The 17,036-nt window shown below is 40.3% G+C and overlaps 1 pseudogene; it reads right to left on the bottom strand.

The window, feature by feature from the left end:
* Positions 1-2,691: 2,691 nt before the first annotated feature.
* LOC139015808 (NADH dehydrogenase [ubiquinone] 1 beta subcomplex subunit 10 pseudogene) lies at positions 2,692-8,385 on the bottom strand (annotated as a pseudogene).
* Between the last annotated feature and the right edge of the window lie 8,651 nt (positions 8,386-17,036).

The raw sequence follows: 17,036 nt of genomic DNA, 5'->3' as shown, positions 1-17,036 counted from the left end.
TGAGATCAGAAATAAGAAGTTAACGAAATAATTTATACTTTTTAAAAAATATTTTTGTTTCATTGAAGTGGAATGGTTGACCCAAATTACATTGTCTGATATTACTTAAAGCAGAAGTCTCCATTATTATCTACTTTAATCTTCATTTCAACTGTATGAATAGTTCATTAATGTACTATTCTTCATTAGTTACAATTAATAGCTTGTTTCTATATCTTTACTTGTATTTCTCCCTTACTATCTGGAACACCTCTCTACTAGCTAAAGTAAGTTATTTTTATTTTGGTGTATCTAAATTCTATCCATCTTTTATAAGCTAGTTGAAATTGTATCTCTTATCAATTATTGGTATTGAAAGCATTAATAACCTTATTATTATTAAACAGGAGAGAAGTAAAACGAAGACTACTTAATATAGACAGGCCATTTTTACAGTTTTGCCAGGAAGCTGCAGTTAATATTTTCCAAGTCTGTTCCCCACAGGTCACTGGGGGAAGGGGCTGGACAATAAATGCATGCCCAGTAAGGTCAAGTGCTTATATGTCAGTCACACCTAGGAGCAAGTCAGTGGCCAGAATAGTCATGGCCACTGCAAGGGCATGAAATCTGAGATATTTAAACTCCTGAACAAAGGAAATGCATACTCTCTTGGCTCTCTCTCTTGGCTCTCTGCTTGCCTGTGCTCCGGGGACTCCTGTTGCAGGGGGCACACTCCCCTACATGGACCCACAGGGCTGCCGGCCATGTGAGACCCACAGAATGGATTGATGGACTTTTAACTAGCCTGATGCTGCACCGGACTCAATTCCACCATGGAACGGGAGCTCTGGACACTGGCCCTACTTTTGGCTTTGCTGGAGCCTCAGCTACGTATTTTCCAGGACTGGTTTAAAGACAACAGGAACTTACAACCCAAGAAATGTAATTCCACACCAATAAAAACCATTCATTCTCTCATGTAAGTCTTAGAAAATTCATTTTTTGAAGTTATCCCAAGAGCCACCCTACTCTCACTAGTGTCAGGGAAATTGAACCCATTGGTCTCTCCAGCAACAGCATTACTGTACTTATTAGTTTAACATGATGTCGAATCCACTAATTTATGACTTAAGTGAAGTTGTCTTTATCCACTTGTTTGAACAAAGACAAACAATGTTGTTTTTAGAAGTAAAGTTGTTTTCTATAAGAATGAAGTAAGCTGTGTCAAGATGTCATCCTCTATTGTCCATTGATATGCAGTCAGCAGCCAGCTGCTGAGGGCTCCACTGGAGGCTTACCATGAGAAATGATGTGGAAAAGCAGCTAGGGCAAGGGAACAGTTAGACTGCAAAACTGAGAGTTTATGAGGACTATTCAAAAGTTTTAGTTTGGGCAAAGACTCTTTGCTAACTTAAAGATTCTCTTGGGGACATTAGCTCCTGCATCACCAAGGCAACTCTTTGGTTGGCTGTGGTGAAAAACGAGGCAGTGGCCCTTGAAAGCGATCAGCAACCTCCCTGACCATCCTGCCAATATGACCGACTTCCTTCGTTCCCTAGCAACATTCAATAGCAAAAAGGGATACTTTTGTATTTTCATTGGCAGCTGGAAATCAGCTCAAGTTTGGTTATAACCTTCTCTCTCAAGTGCCTACTAGAATACAACTGAATACAACTTTGATACTGAAAAACAAGATAAAATAATGACTTTTCTTCTTAAACTATCTCAGCACTTTATTTACACTGTTCTTATTATTCATATTGCATTTTTAATACATTAGTTATTAATATGCAGATAGATTACTATCTCTGTATATAAAAGCAACCATTACAACAGAACGACTGGAATGGCCAGGGACGACTGGTCGCCTTAATGCACACTGACCACCAGGGGGCAGATGCCCAACGCAGGAGCTGCTCCCAGCCTGCAGGCCCCGATCACTGATGGGACTTGCCAACCAGCCTCCTTAGTTCTTTCCCCCAGCTGGCAGGCCCCGATCACCCAATCAGGGCCGGGCCCCTGGCTGGGATGGGTAACCGGTGGGGGGGGGGCGGGGGGGTGGGTGGTGGCAGACGCGGGTTGCAAGGGAAGGAGGAGGTGGGGAGGCAGGGAACCTGATCAGCCCTGATCGCTGGCCAGGCCTAGGGACCCCACCTGGCACAAATTTTGTGCACTGGGCCTCTAGTGTATATTATAAAGACATATGTTTTCTCTGATTAATTTTTATCTACCTCCCAGAACTCAATTCAGTGCTTTACAATTAATGAAATATACTTACTCAGATTTAACACGATATCCCCCCTTTTAAAAGAATGAACCATAATGAAGTCTAGTTCTGATTCCAGTCCTAGATGATAATAGTCAAGACTGAGAACAGATAACTCAGAAACCTTTTCCCCATAACTTACTAGAAGCTCATTTTCTTCTGTGATCTTAAATCCCAAACCCATGTTGGTTCTCACAAGTATGGTCACAAATTAAATTTTATGCCAAGTAACTAGATATGCTTTTTCCCAAAACTCCTCCATTTCTCTGCAAGGTGCCCATATTTAACAATGTAAGAGTTAGCAGGGTTGGCAGGGTAGGAGGTAGCAAAAGCAGATGAGACCAAAAATTAGCTATGCTTCCTGCTAGAGATGGTAGTGGGTGAACGTAGGTGCTATGAGCACACTAGTCCATCTTTTTTTTGGGGGGGGGGAGGAGAGGTTTGTCACTGTTTTTATTCAGCAAGAGACAGTCATTCATGTGGGAGGGACTCAATGAGCAGCAGCAGCAGCCTCTCTGGCAGCTTTTCTCTCTTCGAGCATCCTCTGCTTCTGTTTTGCCAGGCACTTCCTGGCTGAATAATGGGCTCCTAATTCGTGATAACGGTCCTGGTAGGCCTTGGCCACCTGTGTGAACTGTTCCACCTCCTTAGCACAATTCTGCCTGTAGCTCTGTCCTTCCCTCTGCTGACAGGCCTTCAGCCTTTCTTGGATAATGTTGACAATTTCTTGATCAACTTTGTAGTCTCTTCTCCATTGCATTTCTGCTTCAAACATGCACCAGACATCCTTTTCCTTGCAGTCGGTGATATCTGGCACCTGGTGGAACTCACGGTGATAGTAGTAATACTTGTTTTTTGCATGCTGCTGCTCTATAAACTCTCTCACGAGGGTCACAGGCTGGTCCACGAGGAGGTCGAAGGCCTTTGTCAGATAGGTGACGGGGTTGGGCAGCGAGGTTTGCGGCGAGGGCGCCGGAGTGCAGCGCGGGGGCTCGGGGTACACGTCTTGGGGTAAAAGTCTCTACCAACCTGGAAAATTCTGTCACCAAGGAGTATGTATTTCTAAATTTGCACTGGGACTCCACAAAATATAAAGCTATACAGTTTGTTTAATTTTTGTGTGCATAAAACCCATTTCTAAGACCTAACTTGTGGGACTAGTGTGCTCAAATACATTTTGTGGCATTAAGCATTCTCTCATACCTTAGAAACTGGCTGCCTGTAAATTAGGATAAATATATGTAGGATGGCAAGAGTAGGAAATCACTTTCCTTCCTATGTTAAAGCAAGGCTACGCTTTCCCAGAATGAGGAAAAACGAAGTTGAAATGTAATAGTGAAAATTTATTTTTTCTCAAAATGGAAACATCTATTAGAATGTGCATTAGTCATGCTTCTACTAGAATACCATATCTACTTTTGGTTTTCACACCTTAAAAAAGATTTTGAGAAATAGGAGAGGGTCAAGAAAAGTCACAAAAGTAATTAAAGAATTGTAAATGAAGAACTTGGAGGAAAAAGTCAGAGTGACTATATCACTTAATGTAAACAATTTAATTCCATAATTACATATTAAGTGTGACTTTTCACTCTCCATGATTATATCTTATATAAGAGAAAACATGGCCAGGACCGGTTTGGCTCAGTGGATGGAGCGTCGGCCTGCGGACTGAGGGGTCCCAGGTTCGATTCCGGTCGGGGGCATGTACCTGGGTTGCAGGCACATCCCCAGTGGGAGATGTGCAGGAGGCAGCTGATCGATGTCTCTCTCATCGATGTTTCTAACTCTCTATCTCTCTCCCTTCCTCTCTGTAAAAAATCAATAAAATATATTTAAAAAAAAAAAAAGAGAGAACATGAAAAATGTGTAGGCATAGAGCAAGTACTCTTAGCATTTAGAAAGATAGATTTTTGCAGGTCAACTGTTAGCCATATCTTGGAATACGACTTCACTGATTGTTGTAGGTAAGAGCACATTATTAACCTTAGATCTGTTTCATGGCTCATTTGGGCAAAATGTTACATTTCCTTTATAATATGAGAGATATACCAGCACCTAATTTAGTGAATTAAAGGGGTATTAGTCTAACATATGTGTACGTAGACAGTGTCTTGGTTGGTACACATTGAATACTTAATAAAATATATTTTTTTTCTATATTAGATTGAAAGCAACTCATATGGAATGCCATATTCTATTGGCCTAGAAAGAAGTTGTTTTGCAACTACTCTAAAAACCAAATTAACTTGAATAAGGAAAAATGTTTATTATTGGAAAAGGCCAATAAATCCATGATAATAATAGCCAATAATCATTAAGCACCTACTATATTACATTTCTGTTATAAGTACTTCATATGTATTGACTCATCTAATCTACACAAAAACTCCATGAGGCACATGTTCCTCTTATGCTTATTTTACATGTGAAAAAGAGAGAGATTTCAGTAGTGTTCTACATCACGCAGCTACTAAGGGAGAAATTGGGATTTGAACCCAGAGGGGGAGAGAGGGATAGAAATATCAGTGATGAGACAGAATCATTGATCAGCTGCCTCTTGATTCATAGGTCGATGCTCAGCTACTGAGCCAAAGGGACCAGGCTGAACCCAGAGTGTTTTGATCCATTGGTCCGGTGTCATGAATAGCCAGGCAAATACATTTAGGAATTCTTTAATACTGAAATAGATTCTTATCTGGTGTACTTTAATATGTTTATTTCTACATTAAATTCTGTGGGAGGTCCCACATTAACAAGATCTGAGAATTATTTTAAATTTTAGCATACCAACTAAAGTACCATTCTTAATACTGCCTAAAAACCAACTAACATACACGCACATGCACACAGAATCTGTTCTTGGTCTATAGACAATAAAACAAAATTTTATATTCTACACCAACTGTGTGTTTGGTCTTGGCCCGTTTGCTTTCTGTGTGCTGAGTATTGCTTTATCAATGCCAATATTTTTGCAGTATGCTGATTATCACAGCATTCTGTATTACAGAGTGCAAAATTGATAGAAACTTCAACTACAGTGAAGATCATAATCAACATATTCTATGTTTGAAAATTTTAATACAATTCTATCATTGATATCAATATCAAAGACATGGTTCATTTTAAGGAATTTTTAAAATTAATCATTTCTGATATGTAGTGCCTGTATGCAAAATATTAAAAATTATAAAATGGCTTAGACATATATAAAAAAAAAGACAAATAAGTGATTCATTTCTGCATGCATACATAAATGTTCTCAGCCCAAGATGTCACTTCCAAAGAGGTAGCCACAAACAGATGAATAGCACACACCACAGTGACACAAACTTATCATTCCTGGTGTGATGCCCAACTACTATTTCCCTGAATTTGGGCCTGAATGACAAACAGAGAAAGTTGAGTGAGGGAATATGAAACAGTCAGGGCTAAAGACATTTGAGCTCTGAAGATAACAACCTTTGGCCTGATGCTAGATGTAGACTATAGCCTATAATTGACTGGTGGTTCACTAAACAAGAAATGAAATTGGAAATGTGGTGTACGTTGCTAATCTGTGTTTATGTTTTTTTGCTCTTTTGACATTAGATTTGTATGCTTGTATGTACTTGAACATTAGGTTGGTGTTAATGTAAAAATTGTCCACATTTTCTTTCTTTTGCCTTCTCATAAATGATGCGTGATTTAAACTATTTGATTCTATATGAATTGTTTATTTTTCTTTTAATTGATTTTCTTAGTATAATTAACATAGATTCATTGTTTAATTTTTATATCTAGAGTTTTATTGCATTTTTGAAATTAGCTGAGAAACATAATGACAACAACCAAGAGGAGAATATTCCCTTGAAGAAAGAATATATTGACTATTGTTAGTGATTATGACCCTAAGTACATTATGCTTTTTGTTGTTGTTTTTAATCCTCACCTGAGGATGTTTTCTCATTGATTTTTAGAGAGTGAAAGGGAGGGAGGGATGGGGAGAAAGGCAAAGAGAGAAAGAAACATAGATGAGAAAGAGACACATTGATTGGTTGCCTACCAATCAATCCTGACTGGGGCCAGGGAATGAACCTGCAACCCAGATACATGCCCTTGACCAGGAATCAAACTGTCACCCTCTGATGAGTGGGTCTATGCTCTAACCACTGAGAGCACCAGCCAGGACAAGCACATCATTCTTTTTTTAAAAATATATTTTATTGATTTTCTTACAAAGAGGAAGGGGAAGGATAGTTAGAAACATCAATGAGAAAGAAACATCTATTAGCTGCCTTCTGCACACCTCCTACTGGGAATGTACCTGCAACCAAGGTACATGCCCTTGACCAGAATCTAACCTGGGACCCTTCAGTCTGCAGGCCGATGCTCTGTCCACTGAGCCAAACTGGTTAGGGCAAGCACATCATTCTTGAATGTATTAAGTGTTTGAAAAACAAAACAAAACTGGTCATTTATATCTGTGTGTGTGTGTATGTGTGTGTGTGTGTGTGTGTGTGTGTTTTTCTTATTACTTGGCTTGCAATGGTGGCAATGTCTTCTTCTAAAGTATTAATTGGATATTAAATAATCACAGATCTATGTTTATTCACATAGAGGCCATATCATTTGACATGAAAATTGTGATAAGATATTGGAGGTAATAATGAAATGTGTTTAACCAAACTTAAAATACTATTTAATCTATATTGAACAAATTTTTTTTGGATATATCGATCAGTCAGCAAGTATTTACTGAGTTTTTACTTTGTGCTTAAGTAAAAGGGAAGGTAAACAATAATTTTAGAGAATGTACTGTTTGTCAATCATTATGCTAGGCACTTTGCATACCCCTTTGCATTTATTTCTCAGAAAGCTCAAGTAAGTTGGACATAATTATGTCCATTTTATGTAGAATATAACCAAAGTACTGTAAGTAAATTTCCCAAGGTCACATATCTAGGAAATTGTGTAGTCAAGATTTGAATCTATTACCACGTATCTTAATGTTTATAGTATTTTAACCCACACTATGCTTTCTGCTTTAGTTTGATGGTGAGAAAACTTAAGGAAGTGAAGTAAATAAAAAAGATCAAACAGATATCAATGAGAGCCAGAAAGTTTGGGGAAAATATAGATTACTGTGGGGAAAGGTGTATTTCTGTAATAAGTGCCACTTTGTGTGTTCCAGGCTAGCAATACCTGTGACGTCCAATGATTAGGGATGTATGGGTAGAATCATGTTGCATGTTCATAAACTTAGTCATTTACAATTTCTGGGTTATGTTTGGGAGATTTTGGTAGAATTTGAGACTCTTCCAATATAGTTAAAGATAGGTGAGGATTAATATCTCCTGTCTTCAACTTCACAATCAAGTAGGGAGCAAAAAGGCAAGTCTTAGAATAAGTTCTTACTTACAGGCATTGATCAGCAAGTACATGCAAATTTATTCATAAAACTCGCCCTTCAGCTCAGTGGAGTGTCAGCTCTCTGTCTTTTCAGGTACTCTGCTAACATCTTGCAGGAAAAGTTCACTCACGGTAACCAAATTGCTATTCTATTTCAGGTAAAAATATCCTTTCACAAGTGGATCGGTATGGGACCTGTTCACATTCTAAATGTAGGGCAGTATTCCCAGAGGTATAGTGATTGAGTCTGCTATATTTTTATACCCTGTTCATAAAAGGGTGGGAGTGTTTAACAGTAGTACAGTATTTCTATCCAATCCACACACAGTCTCCAAGGGAAACTGATGTTCTGGAATTTATTATGCTAAAAGGCAATATTTCTGGATTTTAACTGAAATAAAAGTCGCCCCTACATTTACATAATGATATGTCCCTACAGTGGTGTGTGTGTGTGTGTGTGTGTGTGTGTGTGTGTGCATATGTGCACAAGTATGCACGCACATATGTGTGTGTGTGTGTGTTTTAATCAGGTACGGTTTTTTTTAAGAGGATAATTCACTTAATTGAACACACTTTTCTCCTTTAAAATGAAATAAAATATACTATTTAAATAGACAATAACATATTATTTCAGACCATGTTTAAAATATAAAAGACACTAGCTAAAGCAAGTATTCGAAGAAATTATCACCTTAAACTTTTTATCAGCTTTCTTTTCTAAACCTTGACTTGCTTACCTTTTGCTCACTCATGCGGTGGTGCCTCAGACTGCATTTTCAACTATGACTGACAAGAAAGTTTTAGTTTATATTCAATTCAGCTATAATAATACTATAAATTCATCATTAACACTCTTAAATTCATAATTAATACTATTTGGCTACTTATGTTGAAACTTTCTCAAGGAAATTTTCTCAAGAATCTTTTATTTTATTCTCAAATAAATTGTCCCATTAGTCATCAGTTTGAACACTGTTTTTCTCAATTCCACAGACTGAGCAGTCTTTGATAAGGGCTGGGAGGGGTCCCCGGGGTGGGGGTGGGGGGGGGGATGGGGGCACTGGTCAAGTGCTGCAGCTTGATCTGGGGCCATTGCATGCACGAGTGCACCCTGTCAAAATCCATCTGCTAATACCCAGATGAGTGTGCACTCTCCTCTAGTATGTTAAACATTTATTTCCTCAACCATCTAACCATCTTTTATTATTATTATTATCACTCCCCTCAAGGGAGAAACATTAGAAGAAATTGAACACTCAGGAATAAGACCTTTTTCTGCAGGGTTGAATTTGAGGGCCACAAACCATTGCCAAATCCAAGAATGTCATGGTGTCCCCTTACCCATGTTGAATTTTTTCAAGTTGTTTTTTTATTTTTTTTATTTTGCAATCACTCTAGCTTCTCTTTGAAGAATAGTTCAAGAGAAGCAAGGAGAACATTCTGCAGGAATAAATCCTCAAGGGCTCTCCACCTGGAGTCTCAGAACTGAGACAAGGCCAAGGCCTGGTCCCAAACAGGTACTTCAAAGTGAATGTAAAGAAGTCAGAGCCCAGATAAAACCCTTCAGCCCGCTGGCTCTCTCAGACATGGCCCAGATCATCCCAAGTCTAGGAGTGCACTCTGTCCAGTGATGCCACAGTCAAACATATTCTTAGTCCCACCCAGTGAAGCCCAAACCTTGAAGGTCCCTGCAATACACAGTTATTTCAGCAGCTGGGAATTTCCCCTGATGAGACTGGCTGTGCTGAGAGCTGGTTTGGGACAGGAAGGAAAAGGGGATGCCAGCTGATGACGATCTGGCTACACTTATATGCATCTACATGTATGCATGCTTTTAAGTACTTATGTTATTTTTTTCCCTTTTGACCCCCTTCAGTACTGTGCAGAGATTGTTCCAATAGATAGGAATGGGAAGCTGTCTGTTACTTATGGTTTGGGCCTGAAAACCACTAATGCTCAGGATCAAATTGTTAACTGAGACTCACGTAAGTCAAACATCTCACCCAATGCTGAGCTTCACTAGTCATGCAAAAGTAAGGGCAATCCAAGGCTCATGCAGTATATGGAGAGGTCTGAGGCATCAAGGAGGCGCCTCTGAATCATTCCTGAATCGGAAATGCACCTCTAATTCAGAATAACAGTTGTAATCTCTTCATAGGAGCAGTCTTGGGCAAAAATACAACGGATCCATGCTGTTCTTATCTAAAATTCAGTACTTTCCATGAATATCTTGGCTTGTTGTTTATCTTTGATTCATTCCCAGAGTGCTGAATGGTTTTTGAGTTTTAGCCAACTTACATTTCAGAGAGTTATGTTTATGTGACATTCTCCCAGAAACCATACCTCATAGATTTGGAAGTTTGTCTTTTTAAAAAAAGTTATCTTTAGTTAGAGAACATTCTACTGAAGGCTTTCAATACACAAGGTCTCCTCCTCTCAGCAAATAATAGTAGGTCCTGAACCTAGAGGTGCAGGACATTAGACCAGGTACAATGCATTCACATGTTACCCCAGGGACATGCCGCTAGTAAAGAAAGGTAATAGATCACAGTGAGCTCTGTTCATCTTTTCTTCCCACACCACTTCTGCTGTACTATTTGTCAAACAGTCATTATATGCAGCCCAGATTCAAGGGAAATTAGACTGCATTTTCAATGAGAAAAGTGCCAGGAATACTGGTAACCATATTTAATCTATCACATTCCTCTTATCCATTCTTTAATTTTCTGACTCACTCTCTAAGAAACTACTCAATTATATTTTTCAAGTCTTATAATGAACATTATTGCTATCATAGTTTTAATTTCTAAAAAGTCATTTTGTTTTCTGAATATTTTAGCACCTTTTTCTTTGTAATGGATATATCTAATTTTATCTTTCTGGGGAGATTAATGGTAATTTTATATATGCAATATACATATAAGTATGTAAGCTTACACATAAATATATATTACACATCAAAGTCATATATATACATATATATTTACCTATATGCACATCTATATGCATATATATATATATATATATATACACACATACATATATAATTTTTTTCTCCACAAATAATTGTTTCTCCTGATTTTGTCTATTGTTTTAGTTTCTGGTATTCATATTAGAGGAATCTTGGCTGTCCACTCATGTTCACCAGTGGGGAACTAAAAGGTTCATTACAAATTCTGACAATCACTTGGACCATTTTTTAAAATGTCACAATATTAATATCTTTAGGTCTTCTTGAGTTAGTCAGATATCTCCAATACTAGGCATATTCTTGAGTTAGTCAAATATCTCCAATATTAGGCATATTGGGAATCCAAGTCAAGGAAGAAAACTGTGGGGCCTTACCATTCATTCAACAGTCAGAATATATACAACAACTTAAACCTTTCTTTGTAATATTGTACCTATTCATACAACTGAGCCGTGTCCTCATATAAAAGCTCTTCTCTTTTATTATCTTCAGAGGGTAAACATCCAATCATCTAATGTGGTGTTCAATTAAGTAAAGAAAATAGGGTGTAAGAATCTGTTCCACAAACATTTTTTTTAAATATATTTTATTGATTTTTTTTTACAGAGAGGAAGGGAGAGGGATAGAGAGTTCGAAACATCGATGAGAGAGAAACATTGATTAGCTGCCTCCTGCACATCCCCCGTCTGGGGATGTGCCCGCAACCAAGGTACATGCCCTTGACCGGAATCTAACCTGCGACCCTTCAGTCCGCAGGCTAACGCTTTATCCACTGAACCAAACTGGCTAAGGCCACAAACATTTTTTGACCTATCATCTTTCTTTCAGCCCTCCACTTCATTCTTGAGGTTTTTGAAGATTTTATGATGTAAACTGGGTTAATTCTCACCTTTCTCCACTATTGGTTTTGGATTAAGCTTCCTTGAATCTGCAAAGTTAGTTGTTATTCCTTATCTTTTTGCAAGTTTCCAAAATTTTCTTGTTACTACTTTCTTTCATATTCTCCCTTTGCTTTTTTTTACAGGTTAATGCAACTTTAGAAGAATCTTTTCATAGTTGTTTTAGTGAGAGTTAAGACTGGAATAAATTTAGCTGTATATGTTCAATCACTACCTACTTTGAAGTTCCCCATTCCATTAATATTGCTTGAATTGAATAAAATGTCTCTATATGAGGAAAATGAACATACTGAAATGTTAATATCATCATTCCTAGTTGGTTGAATTGATTATATGTAAAAAAAAAACTCATTAAATTCTTTCTTTTATTTAGATACATTTTCACTTTGCTAGAATATTTAGCCAAATATTGGAGTTTCTCATAAAATTCAAATTGCTAGCTAATTTTTAATAATACCTATTTTTTTTCACAAAGTCAAATGATACAATTGAGAGTGAAAATAGCCCACAAGAAATCTCAGTAGAAGCTTTGCATCTTTAAAGTAAGAAAAAAATTAAAATATATTTAGTGGAGGTTACATAAAAGATTTGATGTTTTAAAACTCTGGAATGCATATAAATGTCATAACTTTTTACAACCTGTAAACAGCTAATCATAGAATTTCTATTGCTTTAATAACAAGAGAATTCAGAATTTTGTAGCCTTTTATTAATCAATGCCTTCAACCTTATGATGTTAAGATACTAAAAACCAGGAATTCTGTACCAACCTTTCATTTATTATTGATGTTGTTGCTGTTACTAAATTTCAAAATTAAAATAATGTTTCAATATAAAAAGCTTAGAAATAGTATAATAGACATTCAAAGGTCCCATCACACATAATAAAGCACTTTGCTGTGTTTACTTGAGATCCTTTAGAAAAAAACACAGGAAATGGTTTAAAATTTTTGAAATCTTCTACCTTTTCCATTGCCCTCCACTACTGCCTAGGAATACCATCATTCTGAAGGTTCTAGCTCTTATTTCCATGCAATTTTATTTACACACTAGAGGCCTGGTGCACAGACTCGTGCACATTTAAAGGAAATTAATTAGAAGGTGGCAAGCAGGGCAGGACTGCGTGAGACAGGTTGAACATGCCCTGGAGCAAACCTCCCCTGGTTCCTCCCCAGCTGGCCACACCTGAGGCAGAACCAGGGCTCGAAGGGCATCTGTGGAGTGAGTGGGGTCACTCTTGCAGGTGAGGTCCCTCAGCCTGGCCTGCGGGGATTGGGCCGAAACTGGCAGTCAGACATCCCCTGAGGGGTCCCAGAGTGCAAGAGGGCACTCTGCAAAGTTGTTGTCACTCGGCAGCTCCTGCATTGAATGTCTGTTCCCTGGTGGTCAGTGCATGTCATACTTACCGGCCGGTCGCTTAGGCTTTTATATCCATAACTAGAGGCCTGGTGCAAGAAATTCATGCATAGGGAGGGGATCCTCTCAGCCCAGCCTGCACCTTCTCCAATCCAGGATCCCTCTCACAATCCAGGACCGCTAGCTCCTAACTATTCACCTGCCTGCCTGCCTGATCGCCCCTAACTGCCCCCCCCCCCCCCGCAGACCTGGTCACTCCTCACTGGCCCCCCTGCCTGCCTGGTCACCCCCAACTGCCCCCCCTGCCAGCCTATTCATCCCTCATGGCCTGCCCTGATGGCCTGGTCGCCCCTCACTGCCCCCCTCTGCTGGCTTGGTTGCCCCTCACTGGACCCCCCCGCCAACCTGGTAGCCCCACACAGCCTGCTGTTAAGTCGTTTGGTCATCCCTCACTGTTCCCCCTCCCCCCATGCTGGCCTGGTCGCCCCATGCAGCCTGCTGTTCAGTCATTTGGTCCCTCACTAACCCCTGTGCCGGCCTGGTCACCCTACACTGTCTGCTGTTCAGTCGTTTGGTCATCCCTCACTAACCTCCCTGCTTGCCTGGTCACCCCATGCAGCCTGCTGTTCAGTCATTTGCTCATCCCTCACTACCCCACCCCGATGGCCTGGTCACCCCTCGCTGACCCCTCTGCTGGCCTGGTCGTCCCTCACTGGACCCCCTGGTTGCCCCACACAGCCTGCTGTTCAATCATTTGGCTCATCCCTCACTAATCCCCCTGCCGGCCTGGTTGCCCCACGCAGTCTGCTGTTCGGTCGGTATGTGAGGGCGTCCTGACCAATTTGCATATTACTGTTTTAGTAGTATCCACACTAATAAAAGAGAAACATGCAAATTGGTGTCACTCCACTACACCCACCAACCAATCCAATGAGTATTCCAATTAACCCAACAAAGATTGCGGTTAATTTGCATACGCAGGTGCGGAGCGAAGACTGAAGGCTCCAGCCCAGAGTGAAGACTGAAGACTGAAGACTGAAGAAGCTTGGCTTCTCCGCTGCAGCCAGAGGGAGAAGCCAAGCCTTGCTGTGGCTGCAGTGGAGAAGCCAAGCCTCACTGCAGCCACTCCAGCCGTACCAAAGGCCTGGGTCCCGGGTGCCAGAGGAAAACCGGTGCCAGCAGCCAGGGGAAGAAAGGCCTATTGCGCGAATCTTTGTGCAACTGGCTTCTAGCCCTATCTAATAAAAGACAAAAAGGGTAATTGACCGTACCTTCACTATGCTTCCCATTGGTTAATCAGGGAGATATGCAAATTAACCGCCAACAAAGATGGCGGTTAATTTGCATACGTAGGCTCCAAGCGGTGGAGCGAAGCAAAACGGCCGTGAAGCCGACTGAGCAGCTAGGCCTCATGGCCCCAGGACAGTGGAGCTGTGAGGCCTCACGGCCCCAGGATTAGCGGAGCTGAGAGGCCTCACGGCCCCGGGATCAGAGGAGCTGCAAGGCCTCACGGCCCCGGGATCAGCGAAGCTGCGAGGCCTTACGGCCCCGGGATCAGAAGAGCCACAAGGCCTGACAGCTGGGGAGGGCGGGGGGGGGGGGGGCTCTGTCCAGAGTCCAGCCAGAGTGAAGGCCTGGATCCCAAGTGCCAGAGGAAAACTGGTGGCCTCTAGTAGATAATAAAAGCATAATATGCAAATCGACCAAATGGCCGAACAGTGGAACAACCATCCAGACAACCTTCCTTTTGAAGCCGGGTCTGCAAGGACTGAGGCAGCAGCCAGGGCGGCTGCGGGGGCCAGGGCTGCAAGGGCCTACCTTGCAGGAATTTCATGCATCAGGCCTCTAGTATATAGATATACATAAATAACATATAGAATTATTTTGTGATCATGAAATGTATTTGTATTATGTTGTATATCTCATTCTATGACACTCCTCCCCAATTTTGATAAATATTATTCGACTTTTGATGTAGATATAATATATCCATGTTCATACATATTTTAATTCTTTTTACCTGTTTAATAATCTTTTGATATATGAATATACCTCAAATTATGTGCCCATTCTTCTTTGATGTAGGTTTCTATACTCCCCCGTTTTTTGGCTATTAAATATAACACTTTGGTAAACATTCTTGTATATTTCTCCTTGAATTTGTGTGTAAGAATTTCTCCAGCATGGAAATTTAAAGAGGAATTGCTAGAATATAGAGGATATGTCTTTCTAAGTTTATTAGATCCTGCAAAAATGTTTTCTATATGGTGATTTTACCAATTTACACCCCTTTTTAGTAGAGTATGAGAGTTGCTAGTTGCTTTGAATCTTCATAACCATTTGGTATTTTGTGCTTTAGAATGTTTCCAACCTGAAATGTGACAAATTGTATCTCTTTTTAGTTTAAAATTGTATTTTTCTGATTACTAATGACATTTAATTTCTTTTCATATATTTATTAGCCATTTGGCATTACTCTTCTGAGAAATACCGAATAATATCCATTACTCATATTTACTTTTTATTTCATCTCTGTACATTGATTTCTAGGCTGAAAAATAGTATTTCATCAGATACGTGTGTTTTACAAATAAAACCTTACCAAATCTTCAGATTGTTTCTGAAGTTTATCTTTTTAAAAAAATTAATGTAGGCACATTTATCCATTATTTTGTTTATGGTGTGACATTTTTGCATGTTGTTTAAGAAATTATTTCCTAATTTTATGTCATATTTTCTTCCATAACTTTTTATTTTTACATATAAATCTTTAATCCATTTGATATATCTTTAATAAGATATGAATCCAATATTATCTCTTCCATGTGTAAAACCAGTGTTACCAGGAGCATTAGTTAAATGGTTCAAACTTGATCTACTGATTTTTCTAGGCTAAGCCTGTCTTATACTAAGTTTTTGTAAATGAAAAGGTCAGCTTCATATTCTAATCTATTAACCTATTTCTTTCTTTCTTTAAGAAGTACCATGCTGTCTTATTTACTGTTAAATAAGAGCACACTAATATTTGGTTATACATGGGTCCTTTGTTAGTCATTAATATGCCCTAATTATTCCTACTCATTTAACCTTTTTATGAGTGATTTGGCCCTGCTTTTATAGGTCTAAAATAAAATTTGTTAGAATTTTGAATTTTAAAAAAAGTAAGGAAGGAAGGTATCATCTACCCTAATAAAAGAGAAAGGTGAAAATTAACCATCACTTTGCTATACTCACAAGCCATGCCCACCAGCCAATCAGGAGCCAGTATGTAAATTTACCCAACTAAGATGGCGGTGGCCAGGAGCTAGAAGGAGGTTTGGGTTGCCCCTGGCAATGGAGGAAGCCAAGCTTCCCGCCTTCCCTGGCCTGCCCTGGGCTCCACTCAAGGCTACAAAGTTTCAATTATAGAAGATAAATAAATCCCAGATACCTGCTTCCAGGCTGCCCTGGGAAAAAAGAAAAAAAGAAAAAAAGGAGAGGCTGGGAGCTTGGGTCGCTGGGGGGCGTGGCCAGCCTGAAAACGGCCATCAGCCCCTCATCCAGTCTGGCCAGGCACCCCAGTGGGGACCCCCACCCTTAAGGGGCTGTGACCAGCCTGAAAACAGTCCTCAGCCCCTCACCCAGGCTGGCCAGGCACTCCAGCGGGCCCCCCACCCTGATCTGGGACATCCTTCAGGGCAAACCAGCCAGTGTCCGTCCATGCACCAGGCCTCTATCCTATATAATAGAAGAGCAATATGCAAACTGACCCTAACAGCAGAAAGACTGGGAATGACTGGTCACTATGACACACACTGACCACCAGGGGGCAGATGCTCAATGCACGAGCTGCCCCCTGTTTGTCAGTGTACTCCCACAGGGGGAGCTCTGCTAAGTCACAAGCCAGGCTGACAGCTGCCAGCACAGCGGTGGTGGCAGGAGCATCTCCCGCCTCCTCAGCAGCATTAAGGATGTCAGCCTGCAGCTTAAGCCTGTTCCCCACTTGCAAGTGGACATCCCCCAAGGGCTCCTGGGCTGCCAGAGGGATGTATGACTGCCAGCTTAGGCCTGATCCCCCTGGGACCCAGACTACGAGAGGGCACAGGCCGGGCTGAAGGACCACCCCCCCCCCCCCCGCCCCTCCGAGTGCACAAATTTTTGTTCACCGGGCCTCTAGTTAACAATAATGTAATAAGAA

Source organism: Myotis yumanensis, unplaced genomic scaffold, assembly GCF_028538775.1.
Source record: "Myotis yumanensis isolate MYYU_CA2020_CCGP unplaced genomic scaffold, mMyoYum1.0.hap1 SCAF_8, whole genome shotgun sequence".
NCBI lineage: Eukaryota > Metazoa > Chordata > Mammalia > Chiroptera > Vespertilionidae > Myotis > Myotis yumanensis.
The sequence above is the reverse complement of the archived record's forward strand: the minus strand, read 5'-3'. Positions and strand labels throughout refer to the sequence as shown.